The 25010-nt window shown below is 40.0% G+C and overlaps 1 long non-coding RNA gene across 1 annotated transcript in view; it reads left to right on the top strand.

The window, feature by feature from the left end:
* Positions 1 to 25010, top strand: part of LOC143818971 (uncharacterized) — an 81654-nt gene that overhangs the window by 51131 nt on the left and 5513 nt on the right. The window contains exon 3 of the long non-coding RNA XR_013224705.1: positions 13022 to 13097. This is a non-coding gene — a long non-coding RNA (uncharacterized LOC143818971). The remainder of the gene's footprint in view (positions 1 to 13021; positions 13098 to 25010) is intronic.

Here is a 25010-nt window from a genome sequence, read left to right on the forward strand (position 1 = left end):
TTTCTCATGATGTGCTCCACATACAAGTTAAATAGGCAAGGCGACAGTATACAGCCTAGCCAAACTCCTTTCTCAATTTTGAACCAATCAGTGATTCCATGCCCGGTTCTCACTGTTGCTTCTTGACCTGCATATAGGTTTCTCAAGAGACAAATACGATGCTCTGTTATTCCCATCTCTTTAAGAACTTGCCACAATTTGTTGTGCTCCACACAATCAAAGGCTTTAGCATAGTCAATGAAGCAAAAGTAGATGTTTTTCTGGAACTCCCTAGCTTTCTCCATGATCCAACGTATGTTGGCAATTTGATCTCTAGTTCCTCTGCCTCTTCGAAATCCTGCCTGTACTTCTGGAAGTTCTCGGTCCACATATTGCTGGAGCCTAGCTTGTAGGATTTTGAGCATAACTTTGCTAGCATGAGAAATGAGTGCAATGGTGCAGTAGTTTGAACATGGTAAATGGTGTAGACAAGATTAAAGAAATCACAACTCACCAACTTCTTAAAGATTTTCTCTTAAATGGTGGGTAAGGTGCCCAGATGTTCCGGTTTTTGCCTAATTCCCCTAATTTCCAGGAGTGGTCCCACATCCCGGGATGTTTTCCAAAAAATCCCAATTTTCCTAGGGTGATGGCAAAGGACTGCCGCATTCCCAGGCTAAACCTGAAGCAGTTCAGCCAGAAAGCGGGGCCAGAGCCTGGCGTCCCTTACCCAGCAGCCTCAGAGCCCCTGCTGCTTGTCCGCCGCCTAGGGACACAACCTCCGATTGATATTTGGCTTCTTGGGGCTGCTTCTGCCCAGCAGCTCCCCTTCCTCCCCCCCCAAGTGGTAGATCTGCTTCCCGAGTGGCTCTGGCGGTGGATGAGTTTCCAGGTCAGTGGCCTGTTTATTTGTCACCGCCGTAGTGTTGTTGGCTGCAGGCGGAGCAGAGCCGTCCTTTGCACAATGCCTCAGTTTTGGTGGGGATGGTGACTTTACCCTGGAGTGCGAGGAGGGAAGGAGGAAGGGCAGCCGGGGAGGTGAGGTGAGGCATGCACGGTGCAGCCAGTGAGGATCCCACTGCCAAAGGTGAACAAAGAGGTGAGAGTCCTGAGCGAGTGGGAACTGTGAGCCACTTTCACCTCCTACAGCCTCCCGCCTGGTGCTGTAAGTGAGGAATATCTGCCGTAGGGGCCTGGGAGGGTGAAGCAAGTGGCACCCTTCCAGGCAAGGGGGGCAGGCAGGCAGGACACTGTGTCACGGGTGGGAGTCGGGAAGCGTGGGCGGCAAGCATGCACACACAGGTGCGGAGCACCCACTGCTGCACCGCCGCCCATGCCTCCCCCCGCCCGCAACGCAGCACTGGCTACGATGGCCGTGTCCCGCTTTAGCATTGTTAACATCTGGTCACTTTACACTTGGGCCAAGGAAAGAGGTTAGATCTTCTAGAGAGAGAAGAAAATTCCCTACCCAGTCAAACAGGGAATTAGCATTGAAGAATGCAGAGATCCCTGGTCTGGTGTGGTTAGAAATGCAGAAACCTAAATAGTCATTTAAAACCTCAAGACAAGGACTGGTGTTTCAAGAAAAGGGGTTTGGAGTGCTGGAAAGAATATACTAGGTTTCTGGAATCCACAAGAATCAGAGGATACTTAAAGAAAGTGTATTCAAGTGTTTGGGGAAAACACTGGAATAAAAACCTGTCAATATAAACACTTAAGTCACTTTGAAAAGTTTAAGGAACTCTCCTTATTCTTATACCTAAGAATTGCAGTCCGTACGTGTACTGATATTACCTCAGAAGAATTTATATTGATCTACTTCAGAAATTTTACCCATGATTTCACCTGACCTTTCCCTCTTAAATAAAATATTTTGTCAATTTGGAATATAAAAACATTTCAATTGCCCTTTAAAGGGGTCTCCCAATCCTTCTCTTGGGATCTGGGCTGAACAAACAGCCACAACATTATACTGTGACAGGATGGGGCAGCCACAATTTTCCAGGAAAGAAGAAAACACAGTACTAGTGCAATTCAGTCAGATGAGGAAAGAAAAATGGAGGTAAAATCTTGTCTCTGAGGAAGCGAAGTAGATGGGGGCAGTCATACCATAGCGGAACAATCAATAGATAAAAGCCTGTCATTTCGTTTCTACCTGTTTTCCTTATAATATGGAAGTAAACTCTTGATTGAATGTAGGGCACAAAGCCTGCACACATGTGATATATAGCCAAGCTGTGAATGCTGTTTTTTAACTACTTAAGATGTCCTTTGTTGTACACTAAAAATGATGAAAGGGAACATTAAATCTACCAAACAGCAGTGCAATATACTGTTTAGATAAATATGGATGATTGTTATACAAGCTGAATACATCTAGGGGGAAGAGGGGAAGCAGAATATCAAAGAAATGATAGCATTGCTAAATAATGGCCTCGTAAAGCTATTCTCCTGGACATGCCCTTTGAGAATAATGCTAGAAAGAGATAATATGCATGTTGGATTGTGGGAATATTCACTCCGAGTTGCCATTTATCACTGCAAGTCTGAGTCCAGGTGATTGCCATGTAAAATGTATTAAATACAGCAGCTTAGCTGGCTATCAAAGGAGAAAAAGTGTTCTGGGTAGGCAAGGATATTTGCCAAATGGCATTCTTTACAGTGATGTCATCGGAGACAAGTTCTCTTCTGATACATTAGTGACAAGAAGATAAAACATACAGCTCTGGTAGAAAATAACCAATGAATTTAGAGGGGGAAAAGTCAATAGACACAGATGTAACTCTGCTTAAAATAATACTATTTCCATTCTTACATTTATTGTAGCTAGCCAACATACACTGAGATAGCCTAGCTGTTCTAATTTATTCTTTGGCAGCTGAAATAGTTTTTCTTGTTTTAAAAACATTACTGTATTGTTTAAGGCAGCTCTCATGCTGTGACAAAGCCACAAAAAGGAACCACTGGCCTATGTATTTTTAGGATTGTCACTTATTCAGGAAGCTGGTATTAATAATGTACAGAAGCAGGACTCCGCTTTCTTCAAGGCCTCCTGTCTTTACCTAGTGTATACTGCAGGAAAATAAGTTTTTCAGGTTAATTTCCTTGCCCACCATGGCTTTGATTTCTCGTTCAACAAAATGGACAGAATTTTTCCCCCTGAATATACTGGAGTGGCTCTAGCACCAGTAAATCTTCAGAGATATACAGAAAGGACCCCAGGATCAGGAGTGATGCTAAATTCTGTATTGTCCCAAACAAGGGCAGACCTTCTTTTGCTCTTTGCAAGCCTGGTCCAAGCTTGGGCCTGGCCAGGGTCCATGTGAGTCAAAGGGGAGAAATGCCCTTACTATCAGTGGTTATGCTGTATCAGTGACCTCTTTATATGCCATCTCAGGTAGTGGTTTAGACAGACAAAAGTTTTGCCTGAGAAATGTTTTTGATCTTCAAGCTCACCTTATTAGTAAGGTGGCTCATCAGATTTTGATTGCGAAGAGCAGCTACATAGCCATATTTGAAGGGGGATGCTGTCTTCTGGAGATGAGCTAGTATTATTTGTCCAATGTCCAGGTGTTTATTGAGACATCTAGGCACTGCTACAAGGGCTCCACAGACGACTGACACAACTGTTCCAAGAGGCACCCTATTTATAGGTCTTGGTTTTTAGTCATCTCCTTCTGGTCTTTCTTTTCTATTCCACTGTTTCCTGGGTTTGCAATATCAATTATCCAAACCCTATTTCTGGTTTTTTCTACAATTGTGATGTTAGGGTGTTATACTCCAAGTGTTTATCTGATTGCAATCAGAAGTCACAAAGAATCTTTGTTTTAACATTTTCTATGACCTTGTCTGGTTTGTGTCCCCATGAATTTCTGGCTGTTGATAAACCATACTTCTTGCAAAAATTCCAGTGCAACATTGTTGGAATTATATGGTGACATGTTGTTGTTGTTAGTATTGTTATTATTACCTTCACTGAAATGCTTGGATTTCCTCAAGCACCAACATGACTTGGGTTCATCCTGAGTAATGCTAAACTGCAGTGATATAAGTACAAGACAGCACCATGCAGATGGACTGAAGTGTTTGATGTCCTTCATTGTCTACAATGTCCTTTGAAGAAGGACACTCCTTTCATTGCAGGATAAGCCAATTAGAATTCCACACAGAGAGGAAATAGGACTTCAGAGTCAGCTAGCCTGGTTTTTATCTGCCTTTGGCTGGAGATGCTATCTCTCTGACTCACTAATCCCAATCCTCAGAGATAAAGAAGGGCAAGATGATCATTGGCTCAGACAAGGGCTCACAGTGAAGATCTGTCTTAATTTAGTCTCTGATGGGACATTGCGGAAGTATCTAGTATACACTAACCTGTACCTTTTTATGTTTATTGTCACTGTTTTTTCCACATGGTATCTTTGTCTTTTGGCTCACAAAGATTTGGAAGGGAAAATAGGACAGATTCATTGGGGTGATCAAGCCCCACCTGCCCCTCTACATGACTTTAGCCATGGCTGCTCTTACCTGCTGGCCACTGAAGAGATCTCAGAATGGGGAAACAAGTTGGGTTCAGACCTCACCACCATCTTGTGTCCCCAGCTTGGGCTGACCAAATTGTTTTTTTTAATCAGTTGTCCATCTCACACATGCTATTTGTCTTGAATATTGAGGATTACATTGATTATATTTTATGAAATCTCAGTATATCATTGTAATATCATTGTGATAACATTGTGATACCTGCTACTGTTTAAGAAATTAATGGACCTTCCTAACCTATATCATGCTACCTTCAAAACCTTAAACTTCTATCAAAATTAGTTTTACTATAGGTGTACCATTTTTCTCACATTCATTTTTATTCTTTTCCCCCTACATATAGCATACATGTACATTTTTAGGGTTCCTGTTTAACTACTTATTGTTTATTTACATACAATAATGCTATAAATGGGCATTGTATTCCTAGTTGTTTCTAAGCTTTTTTCCCCAGACATGTACAATTAAGTTTTTGCATGGCCACTGTGGTCCATAATTCACAGATAACTTTCAATGGGAAATGAATCTCTTACCCTATTACTGCATCAATAACTGAATAAGATAAAACAGAAATAAAATCTCTATCCCATCACCTTTCCCCTATTATTATATGATAAGGTAGCTGCATTTTATAAATGTTGCTTAATCAATATATTACAACCACAGTAACCTTTTTATAGGAACAATTTAGAATTTAAAATATACAGCGTAAGTATGAAGGCTAAAGAACTAATTATGTTCATAATGTTCCCACATCCCTCTCATTTAAACACTTATGACATGCTGATCAAAAATGCCTATCAAATTGAACTAAATTAGTGTACGACACATTTGTGATGCTCAATTTAGCATTACTATGAAAAATCCATTTGGGGTAATAGACTTTGCCCCTGGGATTCAGAAGAGTAAAGATTTAAGTTTTGGATTGCTAATTAAAAATTAGTAATGCTGGAAAATGTTTAAGGTTTTCGTCTTGTTTTGGTATATACGCCTAGTGTGTGAATAAAATCAGAGTCCAGAAGCACCTTTAAGACCAACAAAGATTTATTCAGCGTGTGAGCTTTCGAGTGCAAGCACTCTTTGTCAGACTATGATCTTCTTACATGACAGGGAATATTCATGCCCTGAATAAATCTTTGTTGGTCTTAAAGGTGCTACTGGACTCTGATTTTATTGTGCTACTTCAGACCAACAAGGCTACCCATTTGAATCTATCCTAGTGTGTGAATGTCTGTCAAGGAGTCCAGGACTAACTCTATGAGTTCCCAGAACAGATATGTACAAGAAAATAGTCCATTAAAATATACATAAAGTATGTTCAAGAAAATGGTTCTTTAAAATAAACATAAAGTTTATTGAAATAACTCTCAAGTTAAACATTTATCTAAGTTTATCTATTGGTTACAACACATCCCTAAAATCATACAACACAGAAAACCAAAAAAACGAGCTTAACTAACAAAAGATTTGTTAGTGGCACAATCTTACCATCATGGAACCAAAGGCTGCAGTTCAAGTATCCTCTATCTTGTTGTCCTTGTCCAAATAAGCAGACCATAATTTGGGTCTTGATCAGAATCAAAGCTAATCTGTCCTGTCACAGTTCTCAGCACACTTATAGTTTTGTTTTTGGCTAAGCAGATTCTGGTGATAATAACCAAGCAATCAGGATGTGTTCTTGCTAGAACCAGAAGAACCCTCACTCCTGATTCTTCCCCTCTTATTCTGTGTCTCACAGATTCTCGTGATGGGCCAATTATCCCATTCCTTTGGCATTGAAGATGATAAGGGCCCTGTATGCAGAGAGGCCCAATGCACCTGCAAGATGGAATGAGCTTGTTACTATATACATGAACTTTTGGGAGAAATCAGGGGTGCTTTGTCTCAGGATCATAAAGTGTTTTCATCTCATGAAGTATGCTCGTGAAATTGCATAAGTTATGGTCGTTAACAGTCATTGCAATAGCTGAATTGTGAAACCATTTTGTTTGTACTGGGTCCAGTTCCAATTAGTATGGCGTGCAATACTAGAGGGATGATTGGCTTGGAGAAGACCTATAAATGTAATGGTTTAATAAGATTGGTTCACACATGCCTATGCATAACTGTATTATTCAGCACCTCATAGCCTGCATTTAAATGCATGAATTCCTTTTCAAAAGTATTGTGCATGACCTGATGCCAGATGGTATGGAAGTTCAGGTTTTGGCTTACCTTGGTTCCTTCCAGATCAGCCAGGCAACATGGTTGAGAGAAAGAGAGAGACAACACATAGGCACACAAAGGTACTTTGTATTGTATTAACAGAAGCATAAAGGGAGTAATGCTATAAAGCTGTCCCTCTTCCCAATCATTTGCTAGCAGACTGCTACAATTTTATGTGTATGCTTTTCATAGTGCGACATAAAATCTTAATGTCATCGTTCAAAATGAGTGTCTCTGATTTTATTTTAGCTTCTGGCGTTTATATTTTACTTAATGCATCTTACAAATAATAGGTACAATTTTCATGTAATACAAATCCATATAATGTCATGACTTGATGAAGCTATTACCATTTATAACACTGAGCCGTTCATATCATGCTTACTTTTTGAAGAGCATCTGATATTAAGTGGTGATTTTTTGGAAATGGAATGGGTACAGGAGTGACAAATGACAGGGAATCCAATTCTGCTTTATGCAGAATATAAAGCAACATTTCTCTCCTTTATTCTTTGGTTAAGCTAGTTATGCAAGGGCACATCCAGATATGACACACAAAGTACCTCGCTTCTGGCTAGTCACTGTAGAAAATAGGATGCTTCAATTTATTGATCTGAGATGATTGCAAAGCTGGGGGCTGCTAATCTCTCACAGCAAGATAAAATAGAACTCCAGTGAAACTTTAAAGATTAACACTAATTATTTTCATGTTTATTCACAAAAGTTCATATTGAAATAAATGTTGTTAGTCTTTATGGTGCTACTGGACATATGTTTTTTGCTTAGAAGCTGATTCTAAATAGGTCTACATAGAACCTTATGCTAGTTTATTCAACAGGGCTTAATTATTCCCGAAATGTGTTTTTAGGAGCTTAGCATTGTAGGTTTCTTAAATGCAACTTCAAACATTCCATTGCCAGCATAACCAAGCTACATAACCCAGGAAGAAACTGTATAGGGGAAGGGGAAGAGCTCTGGAGATACTTGTGATAGGTTTGACTGAGGGCCATTCCGCACTCATCCAAAATAGCACAATGGTTACGAATTGAAATCGCTACAGTTTTGCCGTTATGCACAATCTGCAACACTCCTGAAACCGATCCACAAAAAGCGCTTCGTTGTAGCGCTTTCATGGAAATCCCAAAAACTGGATTCACTCTCTGGAAAGCGCTACACTCTTGCAACCAATCTGCAACACTAGCGGGAAAGTTCTGTGCGTCACCATTGTTGCGGTTTCTGCAAAGTCCCGCCCCCTAGATCTCTCCTCTGATCTTCCGGTGAAGCGATCGCCATTTTTTTTCTCCAAGCGAGCGGAGATCAATGCACCGGCGAGCCTTCGTTTACCCAGTGAGGCTTCCCTGGCTGCAGAGCTGTTTTAAGTCACCAAGCACGAAACAACACTCAGCCCCTTTATTTTTTACTGTATTTTCAGCCGAAAATCGCGCCCGTGCCGGGGGGGGGGGTTATTTTTTTTTCACTCAGGGGGAGTGTGGCAACGATGAAACGGCAGCTCAAACACCACCTGCTACCTAGATGGATCTCTCCGTTGCAATGAATCAACGCAGATTCGTTGCAACGTGTGTTTGTGTTTTTTTTAAACCTTCCTTAAAGGGAAAGGGGCTTTTTGGGATCATGATAACAGCCGCCCATTGGCTGCTTGACGGCCAGGGGCGGGACAAGCTTGGCAATATCGCTTCCTGGCTAGCAATTTTTGCCGAAACTGGAAACCTGTGGGAAACGATAGAAACACAACTGGATTCCACTACAAAGCCAGGTATGCATAACAATGAATTCCACTATTTAAAATGGCGTTTTTTTCATCCCACAACCAATTTGCCATATAGATCCTGGTGCAGAATGGCCCTCAGGGTAATTGCTGGTGATAATTGCTGGTGTCATCTGTTGTTATTTGTCCCCATTGACAGAGAAGCCATTTAGATCAAATTGGTGAACCAAAATATTCATAGGAGAGAATGGCAAGTGCTTCCAAATCCCTTGTGGAGTTCAGCAGGATATGGTTCTCTTTCCCTCCTTATTTAACATCTGTATGTACTCTTTTGCCCAGCTGGTTTGGGGGGTTGGAAGCACTGACAGCTCAAGTAGTGTTGCTTGAAAATCAACCCCTTCAGGATGGAAGTTCTGTGGTTAGGCAAGAAAGCATCAGGCAAGGAAACTTGACCTTCCTTGCCTGATGCTTTCTTGCCAAACCACAGGACCTCCATCTTGAAGATATGCAGATATCCACCACACAATCCACTAGGAATCTGGGTATAGTCTTTGATGCCTCCCTTTCAATGGAGGCACAGGTCACAAAGGTAGCTCAACTGGCATTCTTCCACTTTTGCAATGCAAAGCTGTTAGCATCCTATCTGGCCCCAGAACACCTCACCATAGTGATCCATGCAACAGTCACCTGCAGGTTAGACTTCTGTAACTTGCTCTACACAGGCCTATCCTTGACATTGATCTGGAACTGATATTGCAACTGGTCCAAAATGCAGCAGCTCAATTACTCATGATAACATCTTGGAGTTGAATTCTGGACCTGTTTCAGGGTATTGGTACTAATTTTTAAGGCCATATGTGGTCTGGGCCCACTTAACTGACCATGCTCCCTGAAGAGCATTGTGCTTTGCCAACACCAACAGGCTAGCGTTCCCTGGCCCAAGAGAGGTACGTTTGGCTTCAACTGGGCCAGGGCCCAACCTGGTAGAACGAGATCCCAAAAGAATTAAGGGCCCTATTAGAGTTAATACCATAGGACTCCAAAATAGAACTCTTCTGCCGAGCATTTGGTTGGGGCCAGTGAATATCAACAAACTTCATTATTATGTCCAGGGCTCCCTCCATATGCCTATACATCCCCCAAACCAAGAAATCAAGAACTGTGCTACAATAATAGAACTGGCAAAACACTATTTTTTTGCTAATAGATGGTTTGATGGTTTTAACTGATTTTAATTACTATTGTATTTCAAGTTTAAAATTTTGAATTGAATTTTATTTAATGTATTTTACAAATGTGTAAATTGTTTTTGGAAAGTTGAAAAGTGTTTCAAGCCAGCTATGCTGTAAATAAGTCCTATAATAAATAAAGTAAAAAGCCTCTAGATGGCCAAAGGCTTTTTGCCCTTAATTATATATCCTTCTTCTCAGGATTGTTACAGTGTCCACAGACTCCCTATCAGGTATTTTTTATTTTAACATTTTCAATTTAGAATAAAAATTTTGTGTGGTCAAAGAATAAAGCACATTTCTAACTCAACAAAAGCTTCATAGAATGTCTGAACAATGGGTGGTGGTAGGGGATCTCATATTTTGAACACATACTTTTTAAACCCTGTACAACCTTTTTATAATGAATAGAACCTATTAACCCAAGACTCCTGCCATCTGTTTTATATCCAGATATAAATGGTAATTCCAGTAAAAAGAAAGGTAGAGCTTGTGATTTAAATACCAATTTATATTTTATTAAAGACTGTTTGCATCTGTTGTGCATGTTTCATGGTTCAAATATAAATTGTTTTAGAAACTGCTTCTCTCTTGGAAAAATGTGGCTTCAAAACAATTGGGTTAATTTTGCAAAGTAACATCTGGATAACAATGCATCAAGAAAAAGAATACTACTACATTCTGTGTCTGAAAATATTTAGTAAATTAGAAGGAGCATAGATGCATATTCTGGATTGTGATGTTGTCAAAGTAAAGAAAACTGTTAAGACTGCAGCAACTTTTATGCATTCCTTCATAAAGAGGTGAGTATTAGGGATTGTTTAGCTTCACGGTGGAAGAATGTCTCTTTCCAAACCACTATCTGTTATATGGCTGCACTGCAGCTGCTGTGGCAGCAGCTGTAGTGGTATAAGCAGTAATGAAGTTTTCTCACTGATTGCATTTAATTAGCATATTTTCTGTATTTATTTTATATAGGCAAATACAATAGCTTGGCTATTATTAAATTCTCAAAAACCTTAGTGTCTACTTTTCTGATAAGTAGCTATTGATTTTCATGTTAGGCTCCACAATGGACAAAATATTTTTAACCTATCTAAGTGACATATTCAAGTGTTGTCTCATTCAGGTTATACTAGGAATGTGGAATATGCAAGATCTGCAATGTGCATGATTGAACAGAATATGAAGAGTGTCCTGCAGGGGGCAAAGTTGCATAGTTAGAATAGGAATTTCTTGATGATTTTCAAATAATTTCCTCCAGTGCCCTGATTGGCTCAATAGGCGACTTCTTGCTCCTTTTCAGCATACTCCCTCCCTGCTTGCCTCCACAACAGACTGAATGCTAATTTGTTGTTGTTGATGTTAGTTGCGAAGTCATGTCTGACCCATCGTGACCCCATGGGCAATGATCCTCTAGGCCTTTTGCCTTTTGGTACTGTCCATAGAGTTTTCACGGCAAAGATACTGGAGTATCATTTCCTTCTCCAGTGGATCACCTTTTGTCAGAGCTCTCTGCTATGACCTGTTCATCTTGGGTGGCCCTGCTACGCAAGCCCCTTCGCCACGACAAGGCAGCAATCCTTGAAGGAGGAATGCTAATCTTTTCCTCCTCTTTCTATTCAGAGTTTGTTTCTTTTCTAAATAAAACTATTTCATTCTTGTGAGCAGCTTGGTTCTTCACTCTCTCACAAATTTAAATTCTGCCAACATGGAGAACATTTTAATATACCCATCTTATCTAACAATAAGCAAGTTGAGGTCACATCGGAGATTGCCTGGAAATGCTGTGTAAGTCCATTTGAGTTTCATGGAAGGTGGAAGGCATGAGATAAATGCCTCCTCTTAGTTAACGTCATAGTTAACATCTCAGTTAACTTCAGTAGTAATTGTTGGTGCTGACAGCAGTTTTGTTGTTATTTTAAAATCTATTGAACTGGTTTTACCATAAATTGAAATTTACTATTTTTATTATAATGTGACTTAAACTATTGTTTACCACCCTGAGATGGCATGTCTAAAAAAGGCGGTATTTAAATTTATTATAAAATAAAAAATAAATGAAACAACATAGTTTGTTCCCATCTTTATATATCTATGGTACCACTGACTGGATACAACAAGTGGGACACCAGGAAGAGATGGATTTAGGCATTCTGTTATCATGGGATATAAATTTATAATTAGCATTTGCTTTCACAGTGGGAGTTTTCTGATAAGGAAGAGTTCTGGTGGCCAGAACCTACTAAGGAAAAAAATCCCCAAACGGGAATGTTTATTTCAAAACTGGTAGCAATAAAAGCCACATACTACTTGTCTTGTCTTGTCTTGTCTTGTCTTGTCTTGTCTTGTCTTGTCTTGTCTTGTCTTTTTTTTTTTTTTACTTTTGGTAGACTCATATTCTTATCCTAATGCAAATTTTTAGCACTGTCTTCCTGTACTAGCATAAGAGGCTATCTTGACAAAAAATTCTGCGTGTTATAATGCATTAGTGTTGAATAGCATAATGAAATCACACTAGAGCTCATAATAATATACATAGGGCTGCTAAGACATAAAAATTAAAATATGGGACACAAATATGGTTTTTTATCCTATATATAAGCTATGCAGGTCAGGTGGATAATTATTTTTCAGAAAATGATCAGTTCTAAATTTTGAGGTGTGATTTAAAACATTTAAGATATGTAAGAAGTTAAAAGGCCAAAGTTATAATAGCTTAAATGGAGAGGGGGGGAGGAATGTGTATGATAAATTGTTGGATTATTTTGTATTTTGAATTATTTTGTATTCTGTATTTTGATTGAAGTGTACTTTATACAAGACAGAAAGAGATGTCTGACAATATATATTTAAAAATCAGGCCATACATTAGTGCATTAATCATGTGACAAATGTAATTTGCAAGAGCTGAATATAAATTTGCTGGAATAATGAAATGATAAAGTACAGCTAAATTATAGCTAATGAAAAGCCACAGCAAGCATGCAAAAAAAAAATATTTAGAAACACAACTCTCAAAATATGCAACTAATAATGAGTCTGAGACATAAAAGTTTATCAACAAATCAAATTCTAGTTGCATTCCAACTGCAACTATCCAAATGCAGATCCAAACACAACATACTGTAATAAATGGAATTAAGTAATTAACATAGTTGGAAAGCTTAAAGATTCCCATTAATATATTTCCTGAGCTAGATCTATCTCATATTACTGTGTTTTGTGTGTGTTGGGGGGGTTATATTATGGTGGGCAGATCCACATACAAGTGGGGGGAGGGGGAAACCATCTGATTCAATAAATCTCACAGTTAACAGAATAATTCCTGTGTTCCTTCTAGAGGTTAACATTAAGTATGAAGAGAAGTTCTTGTCTTCAGAGTCTTTAATATCATCTGAACAAGACTAGACTCCCAGGTAATATCTAGTTTCATTGTAAAACTTTTTCAGCTTTGTAATAATGATTGCAACCAAAAAGTTCAAACTGAGCACAAGGTCTCTTAGGAGCAAAATTGAGATCTAGACTTTTCTGGTTGGTTGCACTTTCATGGAAAGTTTGTGCCAGCTGACATGCCATGAATATGACTTGTGAACTGGCAAAAATTCATCATGTTTGTGGGCCAGTTTGTGCCCATCGCCAACTAAGACTATAAAATATTGTTTGCATTTATTTTCTTAAACTTTAGTCTGTAAGACTCTGGGCAAGGATTCCTTGTTATTTTCAGAAATTATGTCAGTGAAAGTCCTGTGTCAATCAGGCTTCTTTTAACAAAATATTTTGTCCAAAAAAATACTCCAATCTTCTTTGGATAAAAAAAAAATCTATTTCTTACACAAAGGAGGATAACTCTGCACAAGATTAGGAGAGAAAAAATTAACTCAATGATGTCAATGTGTAATTACAACACGTGCCATCTAATAAAATCTGATATTGGAAATGGAAGGATCAAGGGCAGAGCAGATCTTTATCAATCTAAACAAAGCAGAAGTAATGCACTTAGTGAGAAAAAAAAACAGAACAGCTGAAGAGACCTTCCAAAACAATATGATTCAGGCTACTTCAGTTGTACATTTAGAGCAACCAAATGGGAAGTGAGTCAGCATTTAGAAAGGATGAGACAGGAGAACAAGAGGGCTGTAAGACACCTATAATCAGTATTGACAGGAAGTATTTAGAATAAAAAAGAGAAAAAAGCATATTGGTGACAGTAATCTATAACCTGAATCTGGTGAGATACAATAACAAAGATTGGAGCTGACAAACACTACAGGACTAAAAGAACCCTACCAAAATTTCCCAAAGAAATTAAGTTTTAAAGGTATTAGAGTAAGATTGACAAAACCAAGAGTGAATGAATAGCAGTGACTATTTGAATGAAAAGACTTGTAACAGCTAGGGAGCACGTGATGAGAGTGTGTGTTCATGACATGGGGTAAAATGGCAATTGATTTGGTAATAAGGTAACTGTTAGCTGCAAATGTAGTCCTCTATCTACAGTGGTCTGGGATCAGTGTGATTGCCACAGATATGGACTGGGACATGGAAACAACATAAATTCAGTTAGCATTTGTGAAAGCAGATGGAAGAAACTGAGTGATGACTCCAATAGCCCTGATTCTTAGGACTTTCAGAAATTTTCTTCTGTTAGACCCCCAGGATTCTTTTATGTCCTACCTTTGCTGACAGGATTATTTTACTCACAATTTATTACATTACAAGGAATAAAATATCTTAAATTCACTAGGCATTGAATGGATGTGATATCAAAAACCTTTACCAAAGGACTTCTGTCTCTGTGTCATTCTGCTACTTTCATTGATTCAGATGACTCAACTAAAATGATAATTCTTTTGTCTATGTGAATCTTCCCCTTTAAGTTCTATACCTCTTCCCACATCAGGCTTCCCAGTACTTACATTCACAGTGTTTTGCATCTTCACTGTGGCTGTGGGCTAGGGGCACTTTACACCCATTCTCAGGGGAATGCCACTTCCTTTGACAAGCCTGAGGGGCTCTTGGTCTAAATAGAAGTGAAAGATATGAAAAAAAATTAAGGTTTTAGAGCAAAGGTATTTTGAAAATGTGAACAAACCATGCAGGATTCTGGGAATCCAAAAAGGTCAATGGATTGTCTATTCTGACAAAGAGATATAGATAGAGGTAAATGACATTTATATAAAGCAGACTCTATGGAACATGAAGATTTACAAAATTATATGAAAGGAACACCAGTGAAAAAGTTTTTGAATAAATGTCAAACAATGATGACACAAGAAAAAAATTATGCCATAAGAATTCTCAAACAAGACAAAGCCCCTGCCCATATGGTTGACTGCAGGTTATTATAAACCCTTTGAAGAAATATTAAATACTCCTTTATATAAAGTCATGAACAAAATCCAAGAGACTTAGAATTTAGCACAGATTTTGCAAGAAGTGAATATTATCTTTAGAACGAAGGCCATCATCCACTATCACCGCTAGCCTACAGACCAATTTCTCTTTTAAATGTGAACTATAATTTTTTTCCAACAATAGTGACTGAAAGGCTAAGAAGGTGCATCACACCTGATTCATGAGGATCAGATGGGATTCATTCCATGGAGATATATAAAACATTAGGTATATTTTACATTTTTAAAATATACATAATATACATAGTAAACATTGAATTGCTCTGAGTTCCTCAGCACTGACAAAACTTGAACCAAGCATGGAAAAGCAAGGGTATAAATTAGGTCAATCATATTTCCAATATCCACTCATGGCTCTAAAAATTGGATGATGAAGAAATCAGTCAGGAGGAGAGTTGATTCGTTTTAAGTCTCATACTGGAGTAGGCTTCTGCAAATTCCATAGATAGCAAGAGTTGCAAACAAGGAAATACAAGAGTGCATAAAGTCTGTTACATCACTGGAAGGCAAAATCACAAAACTCTGGCTCACTTTGGCCATATCATGTGATCAAACTCAATGGAGACAGCAATTATGCTAGGATTGGTCTGTGGTTAAAAGGCTGACAAACAACACGGTTGTTAGATAGCTACCTTATACCAGAAACTTACTGATCAGCAAGCATATTTACATGCCTCCAGTCACCAAGCTCTATGTAGAGCCAAGTTCTATGCTATAGCTACTTCTGTTCTAACCTCCCTGGTTTTCCATTTGCTTTGTTATTAAACTTAAAGCAAATGAAACCAAAAGGCAAAAAGTTGTGTCTTCTTTAAATTTATTAAATGCAATCCTGAATAATCTTGCAACCAGAACGGGGTCCCCGGTATTCAATCCCACTTTCTAGTGCTTCTTCAGTGGTTGCAATTATAGTCTTAATATAACATCATATAATATCACCAGTATTACAGGTACAGATATCACATAGGCAACAGCTCTTTAGTAAAGGGGTCACTTCTTCAATTGTGCCCATTGTTATTAAACTTGGCTGAATTGGCCACATTGAACCATGATCCTGTAACCTCATGGTTGGATTACAGCAATGTGCTTTACATGGGGGGCCCTCAAAGACAACCTAAAAGCTACTTCAATTGGTCCAGAATGTGGCAGCCCAAATATAGTTAGGGTCTAGCCACTGTGAACATGCATTGCCTATTTTAAAACAGCTACCTTGGCTGTCAGTCTGTTTCCAATTCAAGGCGCTGGTTTTGATCTTTGAAACCATTCAGGACCTGGGACTGTCTCCTTCCATATGTTTGTGTACACCAACTACAGTTGTCGGGCACCCATCTGCGGCAATTCTACCAGTTAGATTACCTATCTTGCATTGGCTAGAGTACAGAAATTTTCCATAGTGGCTTCAGCTCTGTGCATGAGCTCCTTGAAGAGGAGAGGTGAGTCTCCTTTCTTTGACAATTTACACACTGGAAACTTCACTGCCCCAGCTCCCGTGCAGGAGCACAAATGGGGGGCGGATGAGGTGCACCAGGCCAAATGCTCCCCCATGTGGGAGTAGGAAGTGGTGAGGCAACCTGCTACAACTAAAACTCCAGCCTGCAGCCTGGCATGAAACCTCCAGAGCGTAAACGGTCTTAGTGATATCTATTAAAACAAACAGGATGTTTCAATGAACTCTTCAAATAATGAAACCTCCAGTGCGTAAACAGTCTTTGAGATCTCCAGGAGACAATCATAGAATCATAGAATCATAGAGTTGGAAGGGGCCATACAGGCCATCTAGTCCAACCCTCTGCTCAACGCAGGATTAGCCCTAAGCGAATGCAAGAGCTGTCTTTTTGCCAGAGCTTTTTAAGCAGTGTGGGGGTTGAATGATGATTACCTTTTGCAGGGGAGGGGAAGAGATTTGGAGTTTGTTAATTTTTGGTTTTAACTGAAAAATGTTTTAAACTATTATTGAAGGATACCTGGAACCTTGAGGAAAGGTGGGATATAAACATTCAAATAAATAAAAAGTGTTCAAATAACACTTTTATCTCCTGGTACCCCACTGGGCAAATCCTGCCTTGTGATAGAGAAGAAATATTGCCCTGGCTATTTATAGTATAGAATACAAAGTCCAGTTCTCTTTTTTGAAGTCTGGTGTTTAAGAATAGTAGCTATTTAATCCTCATTTCCCACCCCCTTGGGTCATCATTATTCCATATTTTTCCTGAAACTATTCAATGACAACTATATTGACATCAGTTAGCAATACATTTTCTGTCAGATTTTGTGGGGCATTTTTTTGGACTCTTGAGTATTTATCTAATTAAAATAGGAAAATTTATTGAATTTAATTCAATAATACACTTAAGAAAAAGAAAAAGGGTATATACACAGTAAAATTGAACATGTAAAATACATTGCAGAATTATCTCTCTCCACATTCTGCCATCATATGTGAGACACTCCCACCATCAAAAATTAATCAATTACTGAATTCTTTTTATCATACTTGACTACAAAAAAATCAACCCTGTGAACATCTTTATTATTTTGATAAGCGGTTAATGTCACTAGAATATAAATCTTTTTTTTATTTTCAACAACCACTCCTGAATCTTAGGGGGGTTATTTTGTTTCCAATACCTAGCATACAGCAGACTAGTGCCTCAAGTATTTATCTGATGATAGGAAGAAGAGATGAGAATTGGGACTTCCTACCAAAGTGCATAAGTTCACTACGCTTAATGTAGTTTATAAGGGAAAGAAAATTAATGTACCATCATAAATGCAAATAATTTTTGAAGAAGGAAGTCAAGATAAATTACTAATTTAGTAATTCTGTTGTAGTTATCTCATAAAAGGCCTCCCCCATTTGCATTAAAGCCAATTACCTCTAAACTGAAAATATGATTATACAGATCAAAAGAAACCATTAAACTATAAATTACCTGACATGTCATCTCTTGGGAATAGTTATAGATTACCTCTTGCATCTGCTCAGGCAGTGATGCAGTTTTCTCCACCTCAGTATCAGAAATATGACTGACAATTTCTAAAGTTTTAACTATTCTCCCTCACTTCAAGAAGGACGTAGATAAAATTGAAAGGGTACAGAGGAGAGTGACGAGGATGATCTGGGGCCAAGGGACCAAGCCCTATGAAGATAGGTTGAGGGACTTGGGAATGTTCAGCCTGGAGAAAAGGAGGTTGAGAGGGGACATGATAACCCTCTTTAACTATTTGAAAGGTTGTCATTTGGAGGAGGGCAGGATGCTGTTCCCATTGGCTGCAGAGGAAAGGACATACAGTAATGGGTTTAAACTACAAGTACAACGATATAGGCTAGATATCAGGAAAAAAATTTCACAGTCAGAGTAGTTCAGCAGTGGAATAGGCTGCCTAAGGAGGTGGTGAGCTCCCCCTCACTGGCAGTCTTCAAGCAAAGGTTGGATACACACTTTTCTTGGATGCTTTAGGATGCTTAGGGCTGATCCTGCGTTGTGCAGGGGGTTGGACTAGATGGCCTGTATGGCCCCTTCCAACTCTATGATTCTATGATTCTCTCCCCACCCGTGGAAGATGTCAGTGTTTCAAAAAGACCAAACTGTCATTTGCAATGATCTAAATTGTATGCTTTCACCATTACCAAAACCACTACCATAAATCACCATCTTTATATTCAGAAATAATTATGCAAGTCATATATTTTAGTTCTGAACCAAACATCACACACACATATGTAAAGGATTCAGTTCTCCCCCACTGCACACTCCTGAGCATGTTTCCTATTAAAAATACCTTTAGAAAGAGGATTTGGAGAGAAGTAGCAAAGAAGAAACTGTCCCCATCCACTCCTAAAAGCCTTCCTATTACTATTTTTCAGCTTGGGGGTTTCCATTCTGTCTTTTCTATCTCTAAATATCCAGGGTTTACAGTATCATAGATAGTTTGAAACTTAGCTTATGCTATGAGGCAAGATCAGAAAGAAGAGGGGAGAGCATAAGTCAATAGATAACTTAACCTCTGTCCAGAGGAGTGAAGCAGGATCACCAGTTGCCTCCTTCCCAATTTCATCTCTATTTTAATGATCTTAGCAGCTGTGAATCATTATGCTAGAGGACAGGAAGGCCTGGAGGATCATTGTCCATGGGGTCGCGATGGGTTGGACACGACTTCGCACATAACAACAACAAATTCTATCTACTAGTTGAATCATATTATTGCTCTACACAGTTGACGGTATCCTTCTACCTACATCATTAATGAGTTTGCATAGATGGCTAAAGGCATTTGAGAGCTCTTACATTGGAGAGGGTTTGGTAATACATTGTCCAAAATCATTATATGTCTGAGCTGCTTTTGGCCTAAGAAACTCTTCTAGAAGCTGAATTGAGTAGATCCTAGTTTGGTGTAGATACCCTCCATCTAGATGCTCTCTCATGGAAAACTCATTAAGACAGTTTATGCACTGGAGGTTTTACGCTGGGTTCCAGGCTGGAGTTTTAGTCAGGGCAGGTTGCCCCACCTCTTTCTGCACTCACTTGGGGGAGCATTTGGCCTGATGTACCTCATCTGTCCCTGATTTGTGCTCCTGCATCATATATCTGTCTTTGATTTGATGGTGTGTTGACTGCTTCTTTGGGAGATATCTGTACATATATCCAGTGATAGTTCCCTAAGTCATGCCATGTGTCTTGGAACTTTTCTGTGTACATCAGAACCAACAAAAATGAACCAAATGAGGACAATATTATCTTGCTAGTATTTCCCTATACAGTACTGAAAGTTCATTAAGGCTGATGTCTAGATAAAGAACCTCCATTGACATGGAGGCATCAAGGATCATGCCCAGGTTCCTGGCAGAGTGAGCCATTGATAGCTGCATTCCATCAAGGTTGGGAAGGCACATTTCTTCACTCTGAGCCTTCCTGCCCAGCTGTCTTTGAAGGGTTGACTTTCAGGTGACTTTGCTTGAGCCACCCTGTCACTGCTTCCAGGCAGCTGGCTAATACTTCTGGGGGAGAATCAGGGCGGCTATCCATCAGGCAGAAGAGCTTCTAATCATATCACTCCAGTTGTCTGGCTGATCATTCATTTCAGTGTCTCATTAACACCTCCATCTCAGCATCTCCAAGATTAAACTTATATTTCCTCCTAAGCCATCTTCTCCCTTGTCTGTTGAGAGTGGGATCCACAACATTGGGAAACAGGCATGAAACACTGGCATTATCTTTCATTATTCTATATTTTGTTTCCTATATTCACTATGTTATCAGTGGATGTTGCTTCCCCACGGTGAGCAAGCTAAAATTCCTCTCTTGAAAGCAAGTGATGTATGTAACATATTTCTGGAAGCACTAGCCTAGTCACTACACCATTATGTAATAATGTAATGCCTGATGACAGTTATTTTCACCTGAGTACATCTAACAAGGTTAGTAAATCCATGTTGCAGTCATCTTTTTGTCAATGAGAGAAAAACTATATGGATCTAAAACAGATGATGGCTCAATATTCTGTGCATTTCAAACAGCTCATCACTGAATTTGGTTTGTTAATTGAATATCTTCAATTTGTAATCATTATGCTTGCTTTGCCTTCTAGTTTCATGAAGTGCTAAATACTTGCTCAAATATTCAACTGTTTAGTGAACCTTAATATAGTCTGGTTACAAACATTGGAAAATGTGCTTTATCACTCAACAACAATTTCTCACATGATAAATGGTTCAAGATAGGTCCTATCTTTTAATACCCATTAGTCTGGAATCCTGTGCTTATGCACATCTCCCCTGAACAGTATTATAAGATGTGTATTCCAACCACTTAATGCTTTCCCATGCTCTTTTTTTGAATTGTAGCAACAGATATTTTCTCTGAACTTTTGATGGAATCTGTTTTGCACATTATGTAAGATGTCCCTATCAGTGACTGTGGTGAATTGACTGTAAATCTAGAACATCAGGGCAGGTTGAGCTTTGTATTGTACGGGACATTTGTTCCAGCTTACAGTAGTGCAGCTGGCATACAAGACCTTCATTATCATTAAAGAAGCAACACATCTCCAATGTCATTAGGTTATTAAATGGACCTACTTTTCAAGCACAGATTATATTCCATTGATCCACAGTTCATATCTTCACCGTAAGGGTGTATCTTGTCAAAGAACAAAAAACTTCTATAAATATCCCTTCCCCTTCCTTCTGTTGCTTGTTCGTGTAACTAGTACAACATTTGTTTAAACATCAGTATAAGCATGTTGCTTTATAATAGTTTGGCTTTCCCAATATAGTGGTGTTTCTCTCCCTAACCCCAAAGCCATTACAAGCCACGGGCGCCACGGACTAAATAAACCGGTAAGGCGTTCTGAGGCGGGATGTGTCCGGAATGAGGAAGGGTCCGGATTTGACCCTTCCTCTGGACAGACAATCGGAGGGACCAATCGGCAGGCGCAAAGCGCCTGCCGTTTGGTCCCTCCGATTCCCAGCCCCGAGCAACTGCAAGCTGCGCGCAGCGTGGCTCGCAGTTGCTTCTTTGCCGCCGGCCTGACATGCCGAGAGGCGCGAAGTCAAGCCGCCGGCCTGGGAGCCTCCGGCAGCCGCGCACAGCGCAGCTGCTGGGGCCTCCCTACCCTCATCGCCGCTAAAACAAAAAAAAATGCTGAGGAGCCACCGATAACAACAACAACAAAAAAACACAGGCCAAAACCGCCGACGAGCCGCGTCAGGAGCCGCCCAGGAGCACCCGTCCTCCGACGCGTGCGCAGAGAGCGGCTGCCGGGGCCTCCCTGCCCTCATCGCCCCTGAAACAAAAAAAAAACTGCTAAGGAACCACCGATCACATAAAAAAAAACACACAGCCCCAAACCGCCGATGAGCCGCGTCAGGAGCCGCCCAGGAGCACCCGTCCTCCGACGCGTGCGCAGAGAGCGCCTGCCAGGGCCTCCCTGCCCTCATTGCCGCTGAAACAACAAAACCCGCCGAGGAACAGCCCAAAGAAAAAAAAACCCGCAAGCGCCGCCGAGCCGCCGAGGAGCACCCGTCAGGAGCTGCGGAACCCCCGCCAGCCTCCTCTTACAGGTCGCCTTCCGCCCCTCGCCTGCCCCCGTCTGCTAGCGCCCATCGTCTCCTTTATACAATGGGCTTTTTTACTAGTTTGTCCATAAAGCTATCCTCTTTTCATCTCCCTTGCTGAGTCCTATTAGTGATTAAAATATCCAAAATATTCTTAATTCAGTCATACTCAAAGGAGGGTTTGGGTTTTTAAAATTGCTATGTGATGACAAGATGAGCAGCTGCTGCTATTCAATTGTGGACTGCCTTTCTATAAGAACATGTCATATCATGGTTGTATGTGTATCTAAACAGCAGAGTCCTTAAGATCTGAAATATAGCTCACAGCCAATATTTTTTTAACATTAACACGAATAATTCTCCCCAAAAATTACATTTTGAAGCAGGTCCATCAGACAAGAAAATATGTATCAATTTGAGAATACCTTTCCAACATAACCCCTGTCCTGAATTATATGTAAGCAAACAGGAGATTTGAGGGGGACAAGGACTTGGGGGAACATTTTTTTTTCTCTTGTGTCCCCTGTGACAATGCCATTATTTCTTGTTTTCATTCCAAAGCATCCCTCAGAGCCACTCTCCTTTTCTTCTTTCCTTCAGAGCCTGTTTGGTGTAGTGGTTAGGAGTGCGGACTTTTAATCTGGCATGCTGGGTTCGATTCTGCGCTCCCCCACATGCAGCCAGCTGGGTGACCTTGGGCTCGCCACGGCACTGATAAAACTGTTCTGACCGAGCAGTGATATCAGGGCTCTCTCAGCCTCACCCACCTCACAGGGTGTCTGTTGTGGGGAGAGGAAAGGGAAGGTGACTGTAAGCCGCTTTGAGCCTCCTTCTGGTAGAAAAAAAGCAGTATATAAGAATCAACGCTTCTTCTTCTTCCACCCAATTGACCTTTATCTGCTCCCTGTTTTCAGCTTTCTATGCTTCCATCCCCGGTAGCCTTTCCTTGAGAAATGTCTGGTCTAGTTTCTCAGTAGCTGCATCCACCAAGTGGTGACTGCTGCTGAGCACAGTTGTGTAGTGGCTTCTGCCACTAGCTCAGGGTGCAACAGCACAGTGGCTTTCACCATGTGGCCAAGCTATGTCATTAGTGAATCTTTGATGGTTGCTGCTGGGCCTCTTCCAGCAAGTCCTCCTCCCTTGAGGACCACACAAGAGTGGGAGACCAGACCTATTTGAGGGTTGTTTTGGTCTTCAAGTCCACCCTTACTCCCCATTCTCATGATGTTACAAAAAAAAAAAAATAAAGCAAGGCTTGGAAGGCTTGCAACCTTCTTGCAATATAGCTGAGCCTTCCAAGCCTTAGTTTTCTTTTTGTGTGTATATGTATCCTTTACTTCCTTCTTGTAACCTTTGGCATCTCAATTTGATGCTGTACCAGCCACAGTCTCAAAAAACCCTTTCTATTTGGTTCTGGAATTTTGGCCGTCTTTCTAAATCTTTGTCAGGCAGTAGGCTGAGAAGAGTCTTTGGAGGAGACATGCAGTCTGTCTGGCTATGGGAAGGTTCAGTAGGCAGCTTCTCTTTTATATTATTTATTTGTGGAAAATAGTTTTACTTAGTAGCTTCTAAGAATCATATTGATATTGGTCCCTTTTCTTGAAAAAGGTAAGTGAATGTACCTGGAACCTTCAAATGGCAGTGGATTCTGCCTTTAAAGAAGTTTCACGGGCAACTGTGGCCCACTGAAAGAAGCTCCTGTACCAAAGTACTCCCAACTTCAAAATGGCATCAAAAGAGCTTTCAGCTTTCCATCTCACCATCCATAGTCCCTTCCAGATTGTGAATGCTTGGGGTACTGTTAGTCAGATCTTATCATCTTTATCAGATTTGTAGTGATACACTATCAAATGAGTTGCATTAAGCCACATCTTTATATGGTTATTATATTATAAACTTTCTGTGAAGCTGGGCTGCTCAAATCATTGACGTCTTACGAGATTTCTTGCATTTAAATGAGCTTTGAATCATTTTTGTCAGTGAGGCAGTTTCATTCAAATACATTTCTTGACCCCCTACTCCTGCTTCAGTTAGTTGACGCCAAATCTCACTTTGGTTTCAGTGCTTCAGGAGTGGGTACATAATGACTTATTTAAAATTTCATTTATCTGAATTGTCACAGCTTGAGAACCAAGGTAAAAGCCTGAAGAGCCTGCAAGTGTCATCAAAGAGACCAAACAGTATGTGAGAGCCTGTTTCATGTCAATCTCTTTCATCTTCAGAAATCTCATAGTACCTGCCAGCAGATTCTAGCATATAAAAATATAGAGGGCTTGGAGTGATACCGTGCAACGACAACGGATTGAAGTTAACGAACCAGCATGAAAGTCTGCTTATGGTGATTCTTTAAGATGGGTACAATCTTACAGTAGAGAAGCATTACCTTCTTTGGTGTTTCAGGCTACTTACTTATGGAAACACTGATAATATTTTTGTCCTTTCTGTCAGAAAGAAGGTGCAAGTTGCCTGCTGTAAAGAATGTAAGGACTGGTTTAAAGATTTAGCCAATGCAAGGATTTCATTAAAGCCACAACATTATTAAGATTCAGTGTGGAATCGGGATGTTAGAATGAAATCAGAGCAGAGCGAACTGTTTCCAAGTGCAATAGTGGGGAGGTTGTTCACTTGCAATTGATTCTGATGGAGCTACACACCTTCCTGAAGGGTTCCCTCCTGGCTTCTCCTGCTGCATGGGGCTTTAATATGAGATCTAATCAGCTCTGCTATCTTGTTTTTATTGCAACATTGAAGCCTTCTGTAATAGTCATGCTTTTGGCACATACAGGTACATTTTGAAATAATGATTAGCTCCTTTGCCAGTGATCATACCACCTCTAGCACCAACTCAGCTTTCCATGAAG

This window comes from Paroedura picta, chromosome 10 (genome assembly GCF_049243985.1).
Source record: "Paroedura picta isolate Pp20150507F chromosome 10, Ppicta_v3.0, whole genome shotgun sequence".
In the NCBI taxonomy this organism is placed as follows: domain Eukaryota; kingdom Metazoa; phylum Chordata; class Lepidosauria; order Squamata; family Gekkonidae; genus Paroedura; species Paroedura picta.